A 9,040-nucleotide genomic window follows, 5' to 3' on the forward strand; every position below is an offset into this window, starting at 1 on the left:
GGGGGCAGAAAGAGAAGACTTAGAAAAACAGGAACAGGAAGCAAGAGAGAGTGACATGGAGAAAGGAAAAAATACTGATGGGCAACAAGACAAAGAGGAGGGAATTCAAAATGAGGGGCTGGGAGCAGGATAAAGACAGATGGAGAAAGCACAAGATGCGTGATGTGCTACAGAGCCAAGAAGGGAGACCTTGAACGACAGGGAGCCAGACAGAGTGAGCCAGAAACAGCAAAAATACCGATGAGCTGCAGGACAGAGAGGGAAGAATGCAAAAATAGTAGCTAGGAGCAAGACAGAGAAGGAAAGAGTTAGCTATGGGCTACAGGTCAGAGACAGAGAAGACCTAAAAGATAGGGACAGGGAACTGCTCAGAGAAAAACGGAAAAAGGAGGTACAGGGGAGGAAAAAATGGGGTAAGGGAGGGCCCGGGACGCCCAAGAGGAGTGACAGGGCCCTGAGGGCCCAGGGCTCACCGCAGCTTTCGCTCTTGACGCTGCCGGGAGAATTTGCCAGTTCAGCTGCTTCTTTCTCCTCCTCTCCTCCCTTCCTCTTCTGTTAACTCCGGTCACTTGGCTATCCTCCACCTAAGAGAATACGCGGGTGTCTCACAGCTGTTACGAGACAAAGCTTCCTAGACGCGTAGTCTCGCTCCCTCGTGCGGTACGCGCAGGAGTAGGACGGAGGGAGAGAGAGAAAGAAGGCAGGAAACAAGCCAGAAAGATTGAGGAAAAACGAGACGGCAATCATGACAAAGGGATGGAGAGATAAAAACCAGTTCCGGGATGAGAAAAAAAGCCAGGGAGCGGGACAGAAGGATATAATGCAACAGCGAGCTGGGCAGGGGCATATAGTGAGAAACGATGGAACAGGCAGTATGGGCATGTGCAGACAAAAAGTTAGGGGGAGGATGGAAGACAGAGAGAATAAGAGAAAAGGGACAGGGCATAGATGGAGAAAGGAGTATTAGAGACAGGGAGAGGCGGAGATTGATAGGACCGAGGCAGAGATGGAGAAAGAAAAAAATTGGTGATGGGCAGCAGGCCAGAGGGACAAGGAAAGACAGGAGGAAGGACAGCTGGATATAGAAAACAGGTAAGAGACAGAGAGCCAGAAAGTGGGATACTGCAAAAGAGAGCGGGATGGGGATTGGGACGCTGGCATAGGGAGGCAACGAGAGCAACAGAGAAAATGGGGACGAAGAGTGGGACGGAAAGCGAAGCAACAAATAATAGGGCCGGGGAGCAGGATAGAGGGCGAGAGACAGTGAGGGGGGGACAGGTAAGACAACAGATCATTAGAGAAAGAAAATGAAAGGAACAGCACAGAGGGTCACAGAGAAAAAGAGAGGGAGAGCAAAAAGGAAAAAATAAGATGAGGGAGAAGGACTGAGCAGCAGAGAGAAAAAGGACGGAGACAGAGAAAACAAAGACTGGAGGCAGAACAAAGGGAAAGATTGACAAGGACAGGGAGCGGGATAAAGGGATGGAAAATGAAGAAATAGCGATGGGCAGCAGGATAGAGGAAGAGAGAGGAAAAGAGCAAGAAGAGCAAAATAAGGACTATGACAGAAAGATGTAGAGAGAAAGACCAGGGCACGTCATAAGGGTAGAAAGAAAAAAAGAGGGATGGGGAGCAAGACAGCGTGATAGGGAGGGAGAGGGATGCAAGGATACGGCACAACACAGGCACGGGGAAGAAGAAAGAATGACACGAGAGAAAGCGGGGGATAGGGAGCAGGAGAGATGGAGAACGAAAAAATGGCAACGTGCAGAAGAACAGAAATATAAAAAATTAAAAAATGCTTATAGGGAGCAGGACAAAAGGACAAAGCAAGAGGAAAAATCAATGGGGAGAAGGATGAGTAACACACAGCAAGATACTGGGGGAGTGAGAGCGAGGGAACACGCAGCAGGACACAGGGATGAAGAAAGAAAAAATAGGGAGAGGAAGAAAAGCTGAGTAATCAACAGAGAAGGGGGGGAAAAGGGAACTGGACAGACTTGGGCAGCAGGACAGAGACATGGAGAAAGAAAAAACAGAGACAAGGACAGAGGGATAGAGAGGCAAAGAGAGGGAGGGGACGGAGACAGCGGGGTGTAAACAGAGAGGAACGGCACGTGGTACGCAAGATAGCAGAGCGAGAGGTACAAGGAAGCAGAAAGAATGACAGAGAAGAAACAAGGGGGATGGGGACCAGGTCAGAGAGCTGGAGAAAGACAAAATACTAATGGGGAGCAGGATAGGAGAATGGAGCCAAAAGAGATGAATGGGAAACAGGGCAGTGGGATGCAGACAGCAAAAATAACAATAGGCAACAGGACAGAGAAATTGACAGAGAAATGAGGGACAGGGAACAGGATAGAGGAATGGAAAGAAAAAATACTAATGAGCAACAGGACAAAAGATATAGAGAAAAAGGAGGAAAAAAGGAAGGGGGAAGAGAGAAAGTAATAGGGATAGAAAGTGTGAGACACGGAGAGACAAAAAAGCAGGACAAGGAATGGGACTGGCGGCAGTGGAGGGAACCAGATGCAGATTAAGACAGAGGTGGAGGGGGAAAAAAAATGGACAGAGATGGAGGAAGAAAAAGTAGGGGCAGAGTAGGGAAAAGAGAAAAGAAAAAAGGGACACCTGGCTGGACAGGCAGCTATAACTAGAAACAAGGAGACAGGCAGCGGGACAGAGGGATAAAGGCAGAAAAAACTGTGAGAGGAAGCAGGAGGGACAGTGAGACAAAAAAAGGGGCAGGGAGCGGCACTGAGAAGTGGAGAAGGAAGCATTAGGGGCAGAGGGAGGAAAAGGCAGGTTGGAGGAAGGACAGAGAGCAAAAGAGAACGACAGAACTTGGACAAAGAGTGGGAGAAAGAAAAACCAGTGACGAGCAGCAGGCCAGAGGCAGAGGTGGCACAGGGAAGGAAGGACAAGAGGAAGGAGATAGGGATACCGAAAACAAGCGAGGGACAGACAAGCGAGGGACAGGGTGCAAGAAAATGGATACAGAGAAAAAGAGAGGGATGAGGAGAAAGGACACTGGGATAGAGAAAGAACGACAGGAAGAATGATAGGGAGATAGAGCCAGAGGAAAAACAGGGACCAAACCAGGACAGAGAAATGGAAACAGAAAATGAGGAAAATTAGGGTTGGGGAGCGGGACAGAGGGGTGGAGAGACAACAAAGGACTCGAGGATAACAACAGAGAAAGAGGGAGGGAGAGAGGGAAGGAGGGACGGGCAGCAGCACGGTGGGATGGAGAAAGAGAGGCAGGGGGAGTGGGGCAGAGAAATGGAGAAAGAAAATACAGTGATGGGGAGCGAGACAGAGGAGTAGAAAGAGAAAAATAAGACAAGGGAGAAGACCGAGGAGCAAAGAGAGAGGAAAGGTCAAAAGAAAAGGTCAGAGAGGTAGAGAAATCAAGAAAGAGAGAGATGGAACAAGAAGATGTAGGGTCGGTAAACAGGACAGAGATGGGGGTAGAAAGAGAGAACAAACAAAGGAGGAATGACAACTATGACAGAGCACAGGGCATACAGACAGAGACAGAAAAAGGACAGGGAATGGGAAACAAAGAAAGGTTCAGATCTGTACAAAGAGATCAAGAAGGGGGGGGGGGGGGAAGCAATGGGCTAGAGCAGAGAGAGGTTAAGAGGAGAAAAAAAGGGCCAGGGAGCGGGACAGAGGAGGAGAGAAAGGAGAAAAGGGAGAACCAGGTGGACAGGGAGATATAGCAAGAAACAACTGGGCAGGCAGCAGGATAGAGAAATAAAGATGGAAAAAGATGGGGACAGGAAGCGGGACAGAGGAACAGTGAGAGGAAACAAGGGGCAGGCAGCAGGACAGCGGTGGAGAAAGCAGCATTGGGGCAGAAGGCTAGAAAGAGAAAAAAGAAAGACAGAAAGCAGAATGCGGGATGGGGTGAGGGGGAAAGAAGGACAAGGAGCAGGACACAGTATCAGACAGGAACAGTGAGCGAGACAAGGTGATACAGAGAGGAAAAAAAGGGCCAGGGAAACAGGACAAAGTGAAAGACAGGCAAAATTAAAAGACATGGAGCAGGACAGAGACAGAGTGAGAAAAGATAGTGGCAAGGAACAGAACAGAGCATCAAAGAATAAGAAAAACTGCAGAGGGAATAAGACAGAGAAATGGAGAGGGGAGACAAGGAGAAGGACACAGAAAAGGGCCAGGGTGGGTAGGATCCAGGGAACTACAGGCCTGTCAGCCTGACCTCAGTACCGGGGAAGATTATGGAGCGGTTCGTCTTGAGTGCGCTCACATGGCACGTGCGGGACAACCAGGGGATCGGGCCCAGCCGGCGTGAGTTCATGAAAAGCGGGTCCTGCTTGACCAACCTGATCTCCTTCTATGACCAGGCGACATACCTAGTGGATGAGGGAAAGGTTGTGGATGTTACCTACCTTGACTTCGGCAAGGCCTTTGACGCTGTCTCTCATGGCATGCTCCTTGAGAGGCTGGCAGCTCGTGGCTTAGACAGGTGTACTCTTCGCTGGGTAAAAAAAACTAGCTGGATGACTGAGCCTAGACAGTTGTGGTGAACAGGGTTAAATCTGGTTGACTAACGGTCACAAGTGGTGTTCCCCAGGGCTCAGTTTTGGGGCCAGTTCTCTTTAGTATATCATCAATGATCTAGATAAGGGGCTTGAGTGTACCCTCAGTAAGTTTGCAGATGACACCAAGTTGGGAGGGAGGGCTGCTCTGCTTGAGGGTAGGAAGGCTCTACAGAGGGATCTGGACAGGCTGGATCGATGGGCCAAGGCTAATCGCATGACGTTCAGCGAGGCCAAGTACCCGTTCCCATGCTTCAGTCGCAACGACCCCGTGCAGCGCTACGGGCTTGGGGAAGAGTGGCTGGAAAGCTGCCCGGAGGAAAAAGACCTGGGGGTGCTGGTTAATAGCTGGCAGAATATGAGCCAGAAACAGTGTGGCCAGCAGGAGCAGAAAAGCGATTGTTCCCCTGTGTTCGGCACTGGTGAGGCCGCACCTCGAGTACTGCGTTCGGTTTTGGGGCCCTCGCTATGGGAAAGACATTGAGGTGCTGGAATGTGTCCAGAGAAGGGCAACTGAGTTGGTGAGGGGCCTGGAGCATAAGTCTTATGAGGGGCGGCTGAGGGAACTGGGATGGTTTAGTCTGGAGAAAAAGAGGCTGAAGGGAAACCTTATTGCTCTCTACAACTACCTAAAGGGGGGTTGAAGTGAGGCGGTGCTGGTCTATTCTATCAAGTAACTAGAGATAGGACGAGAGAAAATGGGCTGAAGTTGCGCTGGGGAGGTTTAGATTGGATATCAGAAAAAATTTCTTTACTGAGATGGTTGTCAGGCATTAGAACAGGCTGCCTAGGGTAGTGATGGAGTCACTATCCCTGGAGGTGTTCAAAAAACAGGTAGACGTGGCATTTTGGGACATGATTTAGTGGGCGTGGTCATGTTGGGTTGATGGTTGGACTTAATGATCTTAGAGGTCTTTTCCAAATTTTGTGATTTGATTCGATTTGATTCTATTCTAGGGAGCAGAACAGAGATGTAGCAAGAAAGGAAAAAAGGAAGGGAAGGAGAACAAAGGGAGAGAGAGACAAGGACTGGAAGAAGGACAAAGGGATGGAAGAGGAAAAAAATAGTGATAGGCTGCAGGACAGAGATGGAGAAGTTAAAAAAAAGACACAGGGAACATGACAGAACGAGAGTGAGAAAAAAGGGACAGAGAGCAGGACAGCACTGGAGGAAAAAACAACTGTGTTTGATAGGCAGTGAGAGAGAGATATAGAGGAAGAGAGAAAAGAGAGAAGGGACAGCTAGCAAGGATGTAAGAGGGAATAGAACAGAGAAATACAGAAAAGATAGCAAGAGGAAGCAGGGCAGAGGGACAGCAGTAGAAGAAAAAAGGGACAGGGATCTGGACAGATGGAGAGAAAAAAGCAGGAGGAACAGATACAACATGATATGATGGGACAGGAAGTAAGACAGAGTGACAGATGAGAATAATGACAAGAGATAGAGAGAGACTGAGAAACACAGGAGGTCGGAGAAAGAGAGGTATTAGGACCCCTGCAGAGAAATAGAAGACGTAAATAGAAAGAGTAGGGAGCACCACAAAGGGTCAGAGAAAGAGAAGAGCAGGAAGAAGAACGGGGACAGGGAGATACAGAATGAAAAAAAACCCCAGATATTATACACATATTATCCAGTAACCAAGCCCATTTCAGAGTTACACGCTATCTGAGCCCATTTCAGTGCCGCGCCCGAGCCCATTTCAAAGTTACACACTGCCCGAGCCCATTTTGGCGCCGCACCGTGCCCGAGCCCATTTCGGCGCCACACACTACCCGAGCCCATTTCAAAGTTACACTGTAGCCGAGCCCATTTCGGCAGCGCACCGCGCCCGAGCCCATTTCAGCACCGCACACTACCCGAGCCCATTTCAAAGTTACACTGTAGCCGAGCCCATTTCGGCAGCGCACCGCACCGCGCCCGAGCCCATTTCGGCGCCGCACACTACCCGAGCCCATTTCAAAGTTACACTGTAGCCGAGCCCATTTCGGCACCGCACCGCGCCCGAGCCCATTTCGGCGCCGCACCGCACCGCGCCCGAGCCCATTTCGGCGCCGCACCGCACCCGAGCCCATTTCGGCGCCGCACCGCACCCGAGCCCGAGCCCATTTCGGCGACGCACACTACCCGAGCCCATTTCAAAGTTACACTGTAGCCGAGCCCATTTCGGCGCCGCACCGCGCCCGAGCCCATTTCGGCGCCGCACCGCGCCCGAGCCCGAGCCCATTTCGGCGACGCACACTACCCGAGCCCATTTCAAAGTTACACTGTAGCCGAGCCCATTTCGGCAGCGCACCGCACCCGAGCCCATTTCGGCGCCGCACCGCACCGCGCCCGAGCCCATTTTGGCGCCGCACCGCACCGCGCCCGAGCCCATTTCGGCGCCGCACCGCGCCCGAGCCCGAGCCCATTTCGGCGACGCACACTACCCGAGCCCATTTCAAAGTTACACTGTAGCCGAGCCCATTTCGGCACCGCACCGCGCCCGAGCCCATTTTGGCGCCGCACCGCACCGCGCCCGAGCCCATTTCGGCGCCGCACCGCACCGCGCCCGAGCCCATTTCGGCGCCGCACCGCACCCGAGCCCATTTCGGCGCCGCACCGCGCCCGAGCCCGAGCCCATTTCGGCGACGCACACTACCCGAGCCCATTTCAAAGTTACACTGTAGCCGAGCCCATTTCGGCGCCGCACCGCGCCCGAGCCCATTTCGGCGCCGCACCGCGCCCGAGCCCGAGCCCATTTCGGCGACGCACACTACCCGAGCCCATTTCAAAGTTACACTGTAGCCGAGCCCATTTCGGCGACGCACCGCGCCCGAGCCCATTTCGGCGACGCACACTACCCGAGCCCATTTCAAAGTTACACTGTAGCCGAGCCCATTTCGGCAGGGCACCGTGCCCGAGCAAATTTCAAAGTTACACAGTACCCGAGCCCATGTCACAGTTACATAGCTACAGCACCCCCTTCAAAGTTGTGCAATTACTAGAGCCAGTAACGCGCACCCTTTCTATTAACCCATCAGCAGCTACATTTACCTCGAGGTATCTACAACTCTCCCTTGGATGCCTAATTCTAATGAACTTTCACTTACTTAAACAGCTAAGTTGACCTATGGGCACTAAACACACATGCTTCGCTCTGCACTTGCCTTTGTGATTGCCATTAGTACTGTGACTCTCACAAGGAGACCTAATTACCTGCCTTTTTTTCATTTTATTTTTGTTTCATTTGGTCCATTACTGACTCCACGTACATTCAGCTGTGTCAGTATTTACAGTCCAATTCTACAATGTACTTTTACTACAATGTATAGAAAAGAGTTATGGCCGCATTGGTCAAATATTTGCCACTATTAGTTTCATTCCTCTTTTAATCATTATTTCTACAAATACATTTAAACTCCAAAAATTTAGCATTACCTTAACAAGAATTGCCACTATATAGTGCCTGCAATTCTCTACGGAGTGGTCTTTTCCACATTCCTCGCTCCCGTTACGTCTGTCGCTTCACGTCCAGAGGTTTTCCTCCCCGAGGTGACGTTACTTCCACGATCCCTGTTCCCAAGCTGAAAACGAGTGAGCTCTGCTCATCTTGACAGACTGTCCACTTCCACACCTAGGCACAAAAATAAAAATTGAAAAATATCATTACATCACAAACTACAAAGACCACCCAAAGATTTGAGAAACCCACCACGGAAAAATACAGTTACACTCACCCACTTCACAACCCTGGCATACTCAATGCTGGCTATCTACTCCAACTCCACACCCCCCACCCCACCCCCCCCCGCAAAATCCTCAACTGTGTTCCAAAGACCATCCGCTGAACAAAATAATTCCCTGTGCTAAGTGGCAATTACCACATTCCAGGGCAGCGCTCCATGGGAACACTATTCCCGGGAGCCTTGAAAAAAATCGCCCTGCCTGTGAAAACCCTGGCCCGAGCCGGACCCCGGTCCGAACATTGGCGATCAGCATCGCCTCATGGAGCGGCTAGGACCAGGGGATAAAAAAAAAAAAGGGGGGGGGGGGCACGGAACGGGATGGGACGACACCAAAAACCAACCTATATCGCAGCTGGGGTTTTTTTATTCTAATTTTTTTTTCTCTCTAATTCCCTGAAAAACATCTCAACTCTACGTCCAACCTGAAAAGAAAAAACATAAAAAGGCTAAACCACATAACCCTACAAGGTTACACATGTTCGCAACACACCACTCATTCAGATCGCATACATGCCAGCCCTCACTCTCAAATCATCCATGCAACTGCCCACCACCATCAAAGGGCCATCACCCCGTGCCTGCGGCACCGGGGGACTCAAAAATCGCCCTACCTGCAAAAACCCTGGCCCGAGCCCACTCCCCTTCCAAACTACCCTTCCGTTACACCAATGTTTCAACACACACCATCATCTCCACCATCCATGCATTTTCAACCCGATACTTAGCTTTCACAGTGCCACATGTCACAG

The sequence above is a fragment of the Harpia harpyja genome, chromosome 9, assembly GCF_026419915.1.
Source record: "Harpia harpyja isolate bHarHar1 chromosome 9, bHarHar1 primary haplotype, whole genome shotgun sequence".
NCBI lineage: Eukaryota > Metazoa > Chordata > Aves > Accipitriformes > Accipitridae > Harpia > Harpia harpyja.